The following is a 12,933-nucleotide window of genomic DNA, read 5'->3' as shown; positions in this document are numbered from 1 at the left end:
TGAATATTGCTCCATCGAAAAATTGAATTGCATTATTTAAAATTGAAATAGCATAATAGAAAATAGACAAATGCTCCATAAGTATTATCAAACTGCACCATATAAAATACAATTTGCTCCATAAAAAAATGAAAATTCTCCATAACTTTAAACATTTGCACCACTAAAGCAGTGCAATGTATGTATAGCAATTCAGCCCTGTCGAATCAAATTATGAGAATATGCTATTTATGGACGATTTCACAGCGTAACAAAAATTAACTTTTGGTCTGTCTCAAGAGCAAACTTATGTGTCTCCGAAGGATTTTGAGCCGCTGAACCCGAATCCGGGCTCAGATTTGCTCTAACACGTCACAATTTTGAGCTATACCTCAATTTATAGGGCAAAATATGCGATTTTGGGCTTTTTTGACTGCAAGCTATTAAGCAAGGAAATATTTTTTTAAGCAACCATTAACATCTGAATTAACGACTCATGCAAAATATTTCGTTTTGCCAAATCGAATTTGATAGTTTTAAGCGATTTATGTTAGGTACGATATTTCCCATACAAGTCACCCTCCAAAAGTTGCATGCAAGTTTTCATACAAACATAAAATGCTTAAACCTATAAAATTTGATTAGGTCAAACGAAATATTTTGCATGAGTCGTTAATTTAGATGATAATTGACCAATTAACCTTTTGATTGCTTAAAAAAATATTTCCAAGCTTAATGGCTTGCAGTCAAAAAAGTCCAAAATCGCATATTTTGCCCTATAAATTGAGGTATAGCTCAAAATTGTGACGTGTTGGAGCAAATCTGAGCCCGGATTCGGATTCAGCGGCCCAAAATCCTTCGGAGACACATAAGTTTGCTCTTGAGACAAAAAAATGTTGGGCTGTGTTTTCAATTTTTCATGGAGCAATTCGTGTTTTCTATGGTGCAGTTAGATAATACTTATGAAGAATTCATCTTTTTTTATAGTGCAATTTCAATTTTTTATGGTGCAATTTAATTTTGCTATGGAGCAATATTCAATTTTCTATGGGTACAATATTATTTTTTATGGAGCATTTGCATTTTTCTATGGAGCATTCGTATTTTATTATGGAGCATTTCAGTATTATTTATTGGTGCAAAATTTCACTTTTAATGAGAAAATTTTATGTTTTACCGGTACATTTTTTATAAAGTATGGAACGTTTTCAATTATTTATGGGTAACATTGCACTTTTTCATGGAATATATGTTCATTATTTATGGAGCGCTAATTGATTTTCTATGAAGCGTTTCTATTTGTTTGTGGGTGCAATAAATAGGCTGCCATTTCAGACCATTCGGCACACAAAAACCCCCCATGACGAAGAGAACCAACCTGCCGATAATACCCTATGTCAGCCTAATACCTTCTTAATTTTTTGAAGCAATGTTGAAGTTTTGACTTATTTCGTATTATATTCAAGATATAGTCTATTCGTTAAATTAGTTTTTTGAACCTCATCATATAAGTCATAAACGCTAGGAATAATGCGATGTAACTATAATCTTCCGATCTTAATGTAGAATGGCCCTATATTTCCCATTTTGGACTATTGGTAGACCACTAGGTAATAAACTTACAGTGAAAATTTGATTATTTTTTATGCACTTTTCGAAAAATTACAGCTAGTAGACCATTTTTTGAAAAGCGAAAATTTTGCCTGTCCTGATCCTAGCTGCTTCCACTTTTCGATCACTTCACGTTTGTCCGTCAGGAGGCTGTCGTCGTTATCTCTGCAGATTTCGGCTTGAGGCACGAAGTATTTGCGGGATAAGTTGAGCTTCTTGTAGAGCTTTCGTGTTCCTTGTGAATGGCACAGCAGTTCCATTTCCTTGCAATCCGCTTCTTCCAGGTGGCGTTTTTTTCTCCCGAAAGCGGCGGGTCTGCCGCTTCCGCTTTTATCTGTATCGCTCCACATTCTGTCGGGTTCCATGCTGCAGCATCACCGCCCACGCTGCGTCCTTTTCCTCCAAAACCGTTTTATTCTCCTCGTCGAACTAATTGTTTCGTCGACTCCGTTCTACGTACCCCATGGTGCTCTCGGCTGCGTTGTTTATGGCTGGTTTGACTGTACTCCAGCAGTCCTCCAGAGGGGCCACATCGAGCACACCATATTCCGGCAACTCTGCCTCGAGATTCAGCGCGTATGCTTCGCGTATGTTCCTAATCTTATCCAACTTAAAAAGTTTTATGGTTTCAAACTGCTGAAAGACTCTTCTTATTAGTTGGGTACCTCTGAAGCATAACAAACGTCAAGCGTTATCTGTAGTTGTGTTGAAATTATAAGTAAGACATCCTAAAACATGTGGCGCTAGGGTAATCACTTATTGAGCCAAATCTCGTCCCAATATGGAAACATGCGAAATTAGGTTTTACTTTCCAGTTATGTGTAGGGATTCCTCCGGGGATTGCCCCAGGAATTTATATTTGTTGTAAATTTCCTGCTAGGATTGCTTTAAGAATTACTGCCGGTTTTCATCCAGGAATTTCTTCAAAATTTTCTCCGGAGATTTCACCAGGAGCTTTTCTACGGATTCTACCATAAATTCCTCCAAGAATTCCTATTAGATTTACTTTTCTGCTCGGATGAGCCACTGCGACCAGTATTTAGATATTTTGTGGCAATACAGTATCCTTAGTATTTAGTGCATGCGATACTACTCCATTGTCATTGAGAGGCAATGAAGCATCGATTTCTGTACAGTTCTTGTTTAGTTACCTTAGAGTCTCGAGAAATCGAATGTGATGAAAAGGTAGGTACCGCTTTCATAGGGATATATTGACGATTTTGCGCCAAATACGACGCACAGGCAAACAAAATTGTCCCACCACAAAATATGCACACCGGTTTCAGCATACATTGGTTGATGTCGCCGCTACAGTTTTCCAGTAACGGAGCGTTATTTTGGGGTGGTGTTTCGACTAATAGGTTTGTTTATGCACTATTTCCTTTGTTATTGGATGTGTGAACATTGTGCTGTCAAAGATTGAACATTTGCACGATCGTCGCGAAATCCTTGCAAAGCTCAATAAATCCCAACGAAAGTGCGCCCCTAATCACACATAATCGGTTCTATTTCTGAAAAAAAAAAACAAAACGGTAGAACTGGTATTTGTCCATGCATCGGAACTCTGACTCCGTCTATGTCTTGTTTCTAGTTTAGTCCCAGAACAACATAGAAAAACCCGGGGCTTTAGGCTAGTCGCAAAGCTCTGTCAAATTAGAGAATATGTTTGGTAATAATAAGGGGCCGTTCATAAACCACGTAGACTTTTTGGGGGGAGGGGGGGGTCCGGCCAAAGTCCACGCTCCATACAAATTTCAAAATTTTTGTATGGGCAAAAGTCTACGAGGGGGAGGGGGGGGTCTGAGATGGTCAAATTTTGGTCTACGTGGTTTATGAACAGTCCCTAACCCACGTGAGTCCTTATATCACCAGTACAAGTAGGTTATTACGCAATTAGATACGTAAAGCATGTTTGTTTTTCTTAAACCAAGTGTGGTCTCGGTGAGAGCAAACCGATTCTTTAACTATCTGTAAGGCAAAATAAATACAATTGTAGAAACTGTCACTTTTTTGTCTATATTAACGAGATTTTTAGCCCTAGGCTGTAGCTTATCTCGGGACCCACGCTTTACTTCCCTTTCGAAGTTTGTGGGTTTGTCGGGAGTGGGATTCGATCCCAAATCCTCGGCATGATAGTCAAGTGTTCTAACCATCACACCAGGTCCACTCCAGAAACTGTCACTAGTATGTAGCAAAGGGTTTGTGTTGGAGATATCACTCACAGTGGAACACACAACAGCGGGACGAGTAGCGAAGCTTTCCGGACCGGCGCAAAAGTAAAATACTTGAAAAAACAGTTGGAAAACAGTTGACGATCACGAACGAACTGAATTTATTGTAAATAGTCAATCATCAAAGTCATTCTCAAGTATAAACAATAACAATGCTCGACAACATAAAACATGTTCAGGGTGTTTCTATTTACACATCGGATGTCTCGATTACGAAGGGTGCTGGAATGCACAAAATACATATTCCCAACACTTTGAACTATGAATCCTTATTACCAAAACGCATAACCCTAGCTTAACAAGTTGGATATCACCAGGCTCCGTAATGCAACCCAAAAAGGTGATCTACCCAAGATACGGTTCGTTAAAGATCGAGCATATTTTAAACACCCTCAACCATTCATCCCTAAGCACGGGTCGCCTGACACCTTGGATTAGGGTTCCCTGTTTGGTGAGCTTTTATTCCGGAACAGGGGGTCCGTAGTGCTATTCTAAACCGGCAGCTACATACACGGGCATCCTATTAGAATATAAACCCTTCCGGAAATCGTGCTAGGGTTGCTCCAGAAATTCTTGTTGCATTCTTGCAGGAAAATCTACAAATATTTCTTGCTCCAGGAATTTCTACATGAACTCCTACAGAGATGTACACATGTACTAAGTACAAAAGATCTACTTTTCCATAAAATGATATACTCGATTGAGACTCAAATGAATAAACTAGATAAAATATATTTAAGACCTCGAAGTATTCCCATCTATCGTGCCATTTCTTTCTAGATGAATCCTAGTGTTCGCTTCCGCCTACCAGTATGTACTTTGTATTTGACGCATTAACCACCAATCCGGCATTTGCTTCTACACGTTCAAGGCGGGTGTACAACCCTGTTACGGTTCCAAATGCACGAAAATTGACCGTTATTCGCGAACACCGTAATTCGACTGTTCGTCTTGTTCGTTGCATTACAATTTCCGGACGAATCCAGCATTATGCAGGAGTGGAGCTGGAGACCCTTGATCCTCAATCAGCACATTCCTTCGAAGATTGATTACCAACCGATCAAGCGCACTTTGCCCGACGTAAAGCTTGTATCCGCAATAATCGGGACACAGAAATACAGCTGTATAACTCTGCAATAGACATATTAAAATTGATCAAAGTTGGCCAAATAACATCTTAAAATGTGTTCATTTCACCTGCAAAATTTCATGTGAATCGGTGCAGTACTTTTTGTTGTAGCAATGAAAGAGTCAAATGTGCGCCATTGAATTTTGTACAGCCCCTAGTTTTGCTTGTCAGCGCTGTAACTTTTGAATTTGGCCGAGGAATTGGTTGAAATTTTGAACACAAACATCTCAATCTACATGTGTTGCATAGGCAAAATTACAAAAAAAAATCGATGCACTATCAACTTGTTTATAGTCGAAACATTTATTGAGACCAGGGTGCAAAATGCAAAACTGAAATCAGCACGAATTTGAATGATTCTGCACTGAATATTCAAAACAAACAAATTCATTTTCGCTCTCCATCTTCACACAGTCAGTCAATTCGTAGTCATTGAATATGAAGCCGATCGAGAGACATCTTCATAGTTACCTACGTTTATGGCTTCGATTCCTTCCAAAAACACTCCACAACAATCAAATGGGAAAAGATCTGTGTAAAGCACCGTTAAATGTAATCGAAACGTTAATACTTTATCAGCAATTTAACACTTTATAAGATGTTTACAAATACTCATTGACTTTCATTCAGTTGAAAAACGGGTACATATCGAGCAGCTGAATATGGATATGCAGGCAAGTGAATGAAAATTGCCGCACGGTGAACTTCAACTCATCTGCTCGAAAATTTTGTGCCCTGATTGGGACTGAACGTGGTTTTAGCTCATCAGACAGCAATTAGTCAGCACTCAAATTTTCTAGAGCACCGTTTTTTAGAACCGTTAAACGGATTTGAATGAAAATGCATCACCCTGTTGACAATCACTGAGCAACCAGCATGATGCATTTTGAGCCATATCCGTTAAACGGTTCTATAAAACGGTGCTCTAGAAATTTTGAGGTATGCACTCCAAATACCTTGTCCTTAATTGTTTCGACTGTACTGTGGAAAGTACTATACCACAGATAACAGACGTTTATGCTTATATTGGCAATGTGTGTAAAAATGCTCAACAGCCATTTCGTATGTAACGAGCAGCTGAAACTCAAGTGGCAATCATTTAGAGATGGCGCAGTGATCGATAGTCAGTGATCGCTTTCAAGATTGCATGCACTACGCAATTTTACATTCAAGATTGTATTCGATCTTGAATGAAACTGGAACTTTGAACTCTTCTTGCATTCAAGTTAGATGTAATGCCGCAATCAGTTGAGTAGATGGCGGTAGTGAGCCAACGTATATCGTTTCGAACATTTACACAGGATTCTGCGAAAAATTTGTACTAGCATAAACATCTGTTATCTGTGACTATACCAATAATCATCAAATTTTGCAGGCATAATATATACATAATCAACTACCTTCTGTGAAAATTTCATGAAAATTGGCAGAGAAATTCAAAAGTTATGAACAGGCTAACATCGCATATAAAAACACGAAAAATATTCACTAACACGCCTATCAACACCAGTAGCTTTCAAACCAATTGATCAAAGTTGATGAAATTTTGAATGAAAGTGTCTCTATAAGTATCATAACTGATGACGAAATTTCATTATTATGATCACAGAACTTTGAACTGTAGCGTAAAAGAACCATCTGTTATGCGAATGAAAAATGGTCATGATTGTACAAAATGCTTGAAACCACGTCTATTTGTGTATCATCCACAGTTAAAAGTAATGCATCAATTTTTATGAAATTTGGCACAAATAATAAACATATACCAAAGAGTTCTCAGTCAATTATTTAGCCAATTTTACCAATTCATTACAGAGCTACAGCCGTACTTCTGTGTCCCGATTATTGCGGATACAGGCTCTACGTCCGACGCACGGTTTATGAGAAACATCGTTTTTCGCGTGTCAAAAATTCCGATTTTCAACTGCACGAACAATACATGCTAGGCAGTTGTCTTGAGTCGTGTTTTTTCTTCAAAGTATTTTCTTCAAAGAGTAATACAGTTTTCCGGAAGCATTAAACTTGTCTGTTGCTTTTAAAATTGAAATAAAAAAAAATATACTCAATCTTGTCAGTGATGCATTGCTCAGCAGTTACCCTGCAACTGCCATTCAAGTCTAGTTTATTATTATTATTCTGAGTTATACGGCAGGGTGCGTTATCCCGGTTGCTTTCTGGTAATTTTAAAATAAGTGCATTCGCTGGACTCGGATGTCCATCTACTCATGTGTAGCTCTAACGTGAAATTTCGTTCATGTACAGAAACACAGTTCGCATTGGAAAATATATTACATACTTACCGCTTTTCAATCAGCTCCAGTGAATGGTATGGTAGGTTGGATCACCAAGCTTTTGTTATATTTTAACACAAAGCGTGCACATGAGGGTGGCATTTGTGATTATTTTATTATAATTATTATTATTATTATTATGCAGTTATTAAGTTAGAACATTTCAGTTTGGTTGAAGGCTTTTACAAATAACCATTTTCACTCTGTGAAGAATCAGCCTTAGTTAGAATTCACAAATAAAAAGAATTAAAAAAGTCATTTTCATTCTCAAAACCAATGCGCTCTTAGGTGCTCTGAATATTTATCAATAAGCTTCAATAAACATACACTTTTTATCGTATATTTACGAGAATGGGTGAAAAACAATAAGGATCAAATATTATTGGAAGAAATCAAAAATAAGTACGCACTTTTGAAAAAAAGTTAATGAAAAATGAGGTTCAACAAATGAATGAGTACTCTCAACAAAGTAACTAGTTGTAATTTTTTTGCCCCTCACTGTAATAAAAATTCAAAATATGGAGAAAATTTATTATCAAACTGTTAAGCTCTGTTAATGTTTATTGTGGTCAACCCATGGGTCAACCTTTATGTTTACTTTCTCACAGTAGCTGTGGAATATTTTCGTGCGACGCTTGTTTAATCAAGAGCTAAGACATACGGACCATTCGTCATAGCATTTAAAATATATTAAAATACTGATTCGAAATCTCCAGAACCACCATAACAATTGATCCAGCTGGGTATGTACACATACATTAGAATATATTATTTTAAATTTTAAAATGCACACATCAAATGCACATATTTACATAGTGCCCTGTTTACATGTGCCTATATATTTCCTATAATTTGCACGCCAAAATGCGAAGATTTTCCACCGATGATCGGATGCAACTGCAGGGAGAAGTACAAATAATTATAAATATATGACTTATATATAGCTACCTACCGGGGCAGAGAACACAATTGCAAACAGCCACCGGGCCAGGGTACACCCAGTGCATGGGTGCGTAGGTATATAGGTTATTTATAAAATGCGTTCAATAATAATCATATTATCGATAATCGAGCCATACTTGTCACGCAGTGGATGCTTCTTGTTTGTTGGATGTGGGAGTCGTGGTTTTCTCAGCATTACTTTAAAACGATGACATAACCTATACGTTCATAACATTCGTTTATCGCTTTGGTCGGCATACAGGGAAAAGTTTGTGAGCAACATTTGAACACTAGGAATGTGCAGCCAAAAAATCGCTTGTCTATTCAACTCTTTGCTTATCTTCTAGGATGACCAGGATTATAAATTGCCGAATAATAATTTATAATTCTCCAGAGCAATTGAAGCACCCGTCTCGAGTTGTGCAATATATGACGGCAGCATCTTGATGGACCAAAAAGAGGTGATTGAAAGGTGGAAGCAGTACCTTGACGAACATCAAACGGCGCAGATAACGATGCCAATGACCATTTTGCATGTTTTGCATAAAAATTATAGGAGGCAAAATGCCATTTGAGGTGAGGCAAAATGCTCGTTGGCATTTTCCGCTTTGACTTGAGTTAAAATACCAGGGGGCTCCATCGTACTTATGGTTGCTGAAGCAGATGGCGAGGGAGGCATGAGGTGGTTAAATGTTGAACCCATACGTCGTTTTTGACGTTCACAAAGAACCACTCTATTTACTTACCATTGATCAACAAATAGGACACTGTTCAACGTTTGCTTACAGTATGCGGCAGGAAAAAATGCGAAAGTGTTTTTCAACTTCAAACCTCATTTTTGTCCATTTGGCATTAACCAATCTATGTTTCAACGTCCCATGATCTATAATAGGCTAGTTTTCTGAAAAGTTAATTAAAAAATTTCCCGTTTTGGTCACTAACCTTTACAGGGCGGCGCCCGAAGATGAAGACAACCAGAATTTTCAAACCGCAGAAAATCACACAGGTCACTAAATCTCGCATCTGATAAAACAAAATTTTTGATTTTCTCCACAATATCATCAAATATATGTACTTATTTCATCTGGTATGTGAAACTACATGGCTCTGGATCAGTGTTGTCTGGTTGTTAATCGAATTTGAGCTAATTTTGTTACTGTTATAGTCATTTTGTTTAATGACCATTGGGCGCGCAGTTTATTGATATCCGCTTATTAGGCCTACATTATCACATGTTAAACATCAAATATGTTCATTTTTATTTTTCAGTGCTAGAATATAAACATTGACTGATACACTGTCATGAAAAAATAGTCATATATATCCCATATTTAGCGTGTAATAGTGCCTTGAACTTTTCGCATTTTTTTCCTGCCGCACCCTGTACTATTGCCACCTAAGGATTGATCGACCAAATACATCATTTCCGACAACTTTGGCTGCTCGTACAACGACGTATGGTGGGACCTGTACTTTGTCCAGTTGTATCTGTGCATTCCTTATGTTGGTAATCATGTTGATTTTAATGTGTTTAAGTGTGTTTTTGAACGTAGAATTCAATATTTTTCTCTGTAGGGTGGGGCCATTCATTCAAGACAAAGAAGAACAAATAAAAAAATACAATTTTGGTGGTTTGATTACGTTTTTTTTGACGATGGTTTTGTGTTACGTCTGTTTGTCTGGGATACTTTTTCTGCAGATCTCTGTTTTAACCGTGTCTGTTATAGATAGTTCTATCAAACCGTGCTCTTTGTCAAATATTAGGGAGGCTTTTTCAGTTTATAACATTCAAACAATATTAGATAAACATGCTTGGATATTTCTTAAGTGAAAGCTTAATAAAAAAACGTTTTGTTTGTTTGACCATCAGTATGGTCTTCACCAAAACCATGGACAAACTTCATTGAACGTCCAGACATACAGTTGGTCCAACCACCAATGTACTAATGACATGCATATTCGTTCTAATAACCTTCGGCCTAATGACGTTCGATTAACTTTCGGTTTGCTTTGGTAACAACAACATAATTCAAAGGTGCAACGTATTTCAAGGTAAAAGCGAAGTCTCTAATACCACAAACAAACAGACGTAACACTCTGATAATTACCCTCGTACATCGATTTACCGGTATATTTGAAAATTTGATAGTTGACCTACTGCCCATCCGTGGCGTTCGCATTGTTTTTGTTCGGGTTTGACATTAGCCTGCTGATTCTGTCACATTCGCCCGAAACCCATTCGCCCGAATGACAAACACCCGAATGACAAACGCCCGAATTCCATTCGCCCGAATAGACCATTCGCCCGAAAAGACCATTCGCCCGAAAAGACCATTCGCCCGAAAGACCATTCGCCCGAAAGTCATCCGCCAGAACGATTCCATGCAATTTCTTAGAACAAGTTTTTTTTTCTGGTTTGCCATGATAAAAGTTTAAGGACAGACGCGTGGTGTATTTAGTATCCGACCAATCGCAAGAACAGCTGAACTAGCGCCAATAATAATCATATTAGCTAGGTTGAAAGAACGGTCAATGTTTTGAAGAAGGCCAAATTGCTTGTGAAAATATTACATAATAGGTCATTAAATGTTAGAGCACTGTTGATCGACAGGATAAAGAAAAACTTCAGCACAGAGTAGTCAACACTTTAAGTTAATTGTGTTCACGACTGATCTACTCGGAGTAACAACGTTCCCATTCTTATCTAAACAAGCTGTTCTTTTGAAACCATGATTGGAATCCAGAATTTTAAAAGTTACATGTATAACGTTACGGTTCCCTATAACAGAACAACTTAAAAGAACAGCTCATGATTGAAAGAAGGGCAAATTTCTGGTAAAAAATGACACCAAATTGAATTTAATTCCCTTGGAGGTGAAACTAGAAAGACAAGCCTATTAACAAAAGCAAGGACAATTCCAATCAATATTTTCACAGCTATATTGCCGAAGGTTCTGTCACATTCGCCCGAAAACCATTCGCCCGAATTCCAAATGCCCGAATGACAAACGCCCGAATGTAACAAACGCCCGAAAGTCATTCGCCCGAATAGACCATTCGCCCGAAAAGACCATTCGCCCGAAATACCATTCACCCGAAAAGACCATTCACCCGAAAGACCATTCGCCCGAAAACCATAATAATCTTGGAAATACTTTTCTGAAATCAATTTAGGCGTCGTACACGCATATTGCTTTCTTTGAACTGATATAAGGCTTATACTGTTAAAAACATTTTCAGCAATATATGTAGCTGTGAAAACATTCATTGGAATTGTCCCTTCTTTTGTTAATAGGCTTTTCTTTCTAGTTCTACCTTCAAGGAAATTAAATTCAATATGATGTCATTTTTTACCATAAATATGCCCTTCTTTCAATCATGGGCTGTTCTTTTAATTTGTTATTTTATGGGGGACCTTGACGTTGTAATGTTTACAATTTCTGGATTCAAAACATGGAATGCTGCATTCTCGCGATTTTGGTGTTTTTCTGCATCCGTTAGCTCACACGTTTTAATTTTCATGAACTATTGTTCATTTTAACGATACGTAGTTATTCCGAGTAGATCAATCGTGAATACTATTAACTTGGAAGTATTGACTACTTTGTGCTGAAGTTTTGGCGCTATCCTCTCGATCAACAATGCTATAACAATTAATGACCAATTATGTAATATTTTCACAAGAAATTAGGCCTTCTTCAAAACATAGGCCGTTCTTTCAAACTAAGCTAATATGATTATTATTGGCGCTAGTCAAGCTGTTCTTGCGATTGGTTGGATATTGTCCTTAAACTTTCATCATGGCAAACTAGGAAAAAAAACTTGTTCAAAGAAATTGCATGGAATCGGCGGATGACTTTCGGGCGAATGGTCTTTCGGGCAAATGGTCTTTTCGGGCGAATGGTCATTCGGGTGAATGGTCTTTTCGGGCGAATGGTCTTTTCGGGCGAATGGTCTATTCGGGCGATTGGAATTCGGGCGTTTGTCATTCGGGCGTTTGTGATTCGGGCGAATGGTTTTCGGGCGAATGTGACAGAATCATTGCCGAAAATGTATGTAACTCTTACATCAGACTGTGTTCAAAGAAAGCAAAACCCTCTGAGGAAAATGATTGCAGTTACTTTTAGTTGATAATGGCATTCAGAAATACGCGTGGACGACGCCTAAATTGATTTCAGTAAAAGTTTCCAAGGATATTATGGTTTTCGGGCAAATGGTCTTTCGGGCGAATGGTCTTTTCGGGCGAATGGTATTTCGGGCGAATGGTCTTTTCGGGCGAATGGTCTTTTCGGGCGAATGACTTTCGGGCGTTTGTTACATTCGGGCGTTTGTCATTCGGGCATTTGGAATTCGGGCGAATGGTTTTCGGGCGAATGTGACAGAACCAGCCTGCTAATGTCACCTAGCGGATGGTTGGCCGAACTCAGCATTTTCAGCATTGGGTGAACATGTTTCCATGACTATGATTTGAATCGGAAAATGTTCGAAGCGTTACATCTACTTGTCTATGCTAATAGTGTGACGTATCATATTATATGGCATGTATCAAACATTGGTGAAAAATGATCAACTTTGATAAAAATAAAAATATTCAATGCTTGCTATACTACACAGTACTCATAAGTGCATATTTTTAAGACTAAAGATGTGCAAAAGTCATACATTCACAATACCAGTCCGATCACAAAATCGTAAAAAATGAAATAATTCTTGTAATTCCGCAATCTATGGCTTAATTCACTAACGACTT

The sequence above is a fragment of the Aedes albopictus genome, chromosome 2 (assembly GCF_035046485.1).
Source record: "Aedes albopictus strain Foshan chromosome 2, AalbF5, whole genome shotgun sequence".
NCBI lineage: Eukaryota > Metazoa > Arthropoda > Insecta > Diptera > Culicidae > Aedes > Aedes albopictus.
This window is presented reverse-complemented; position numbering follows the sequence as displayed.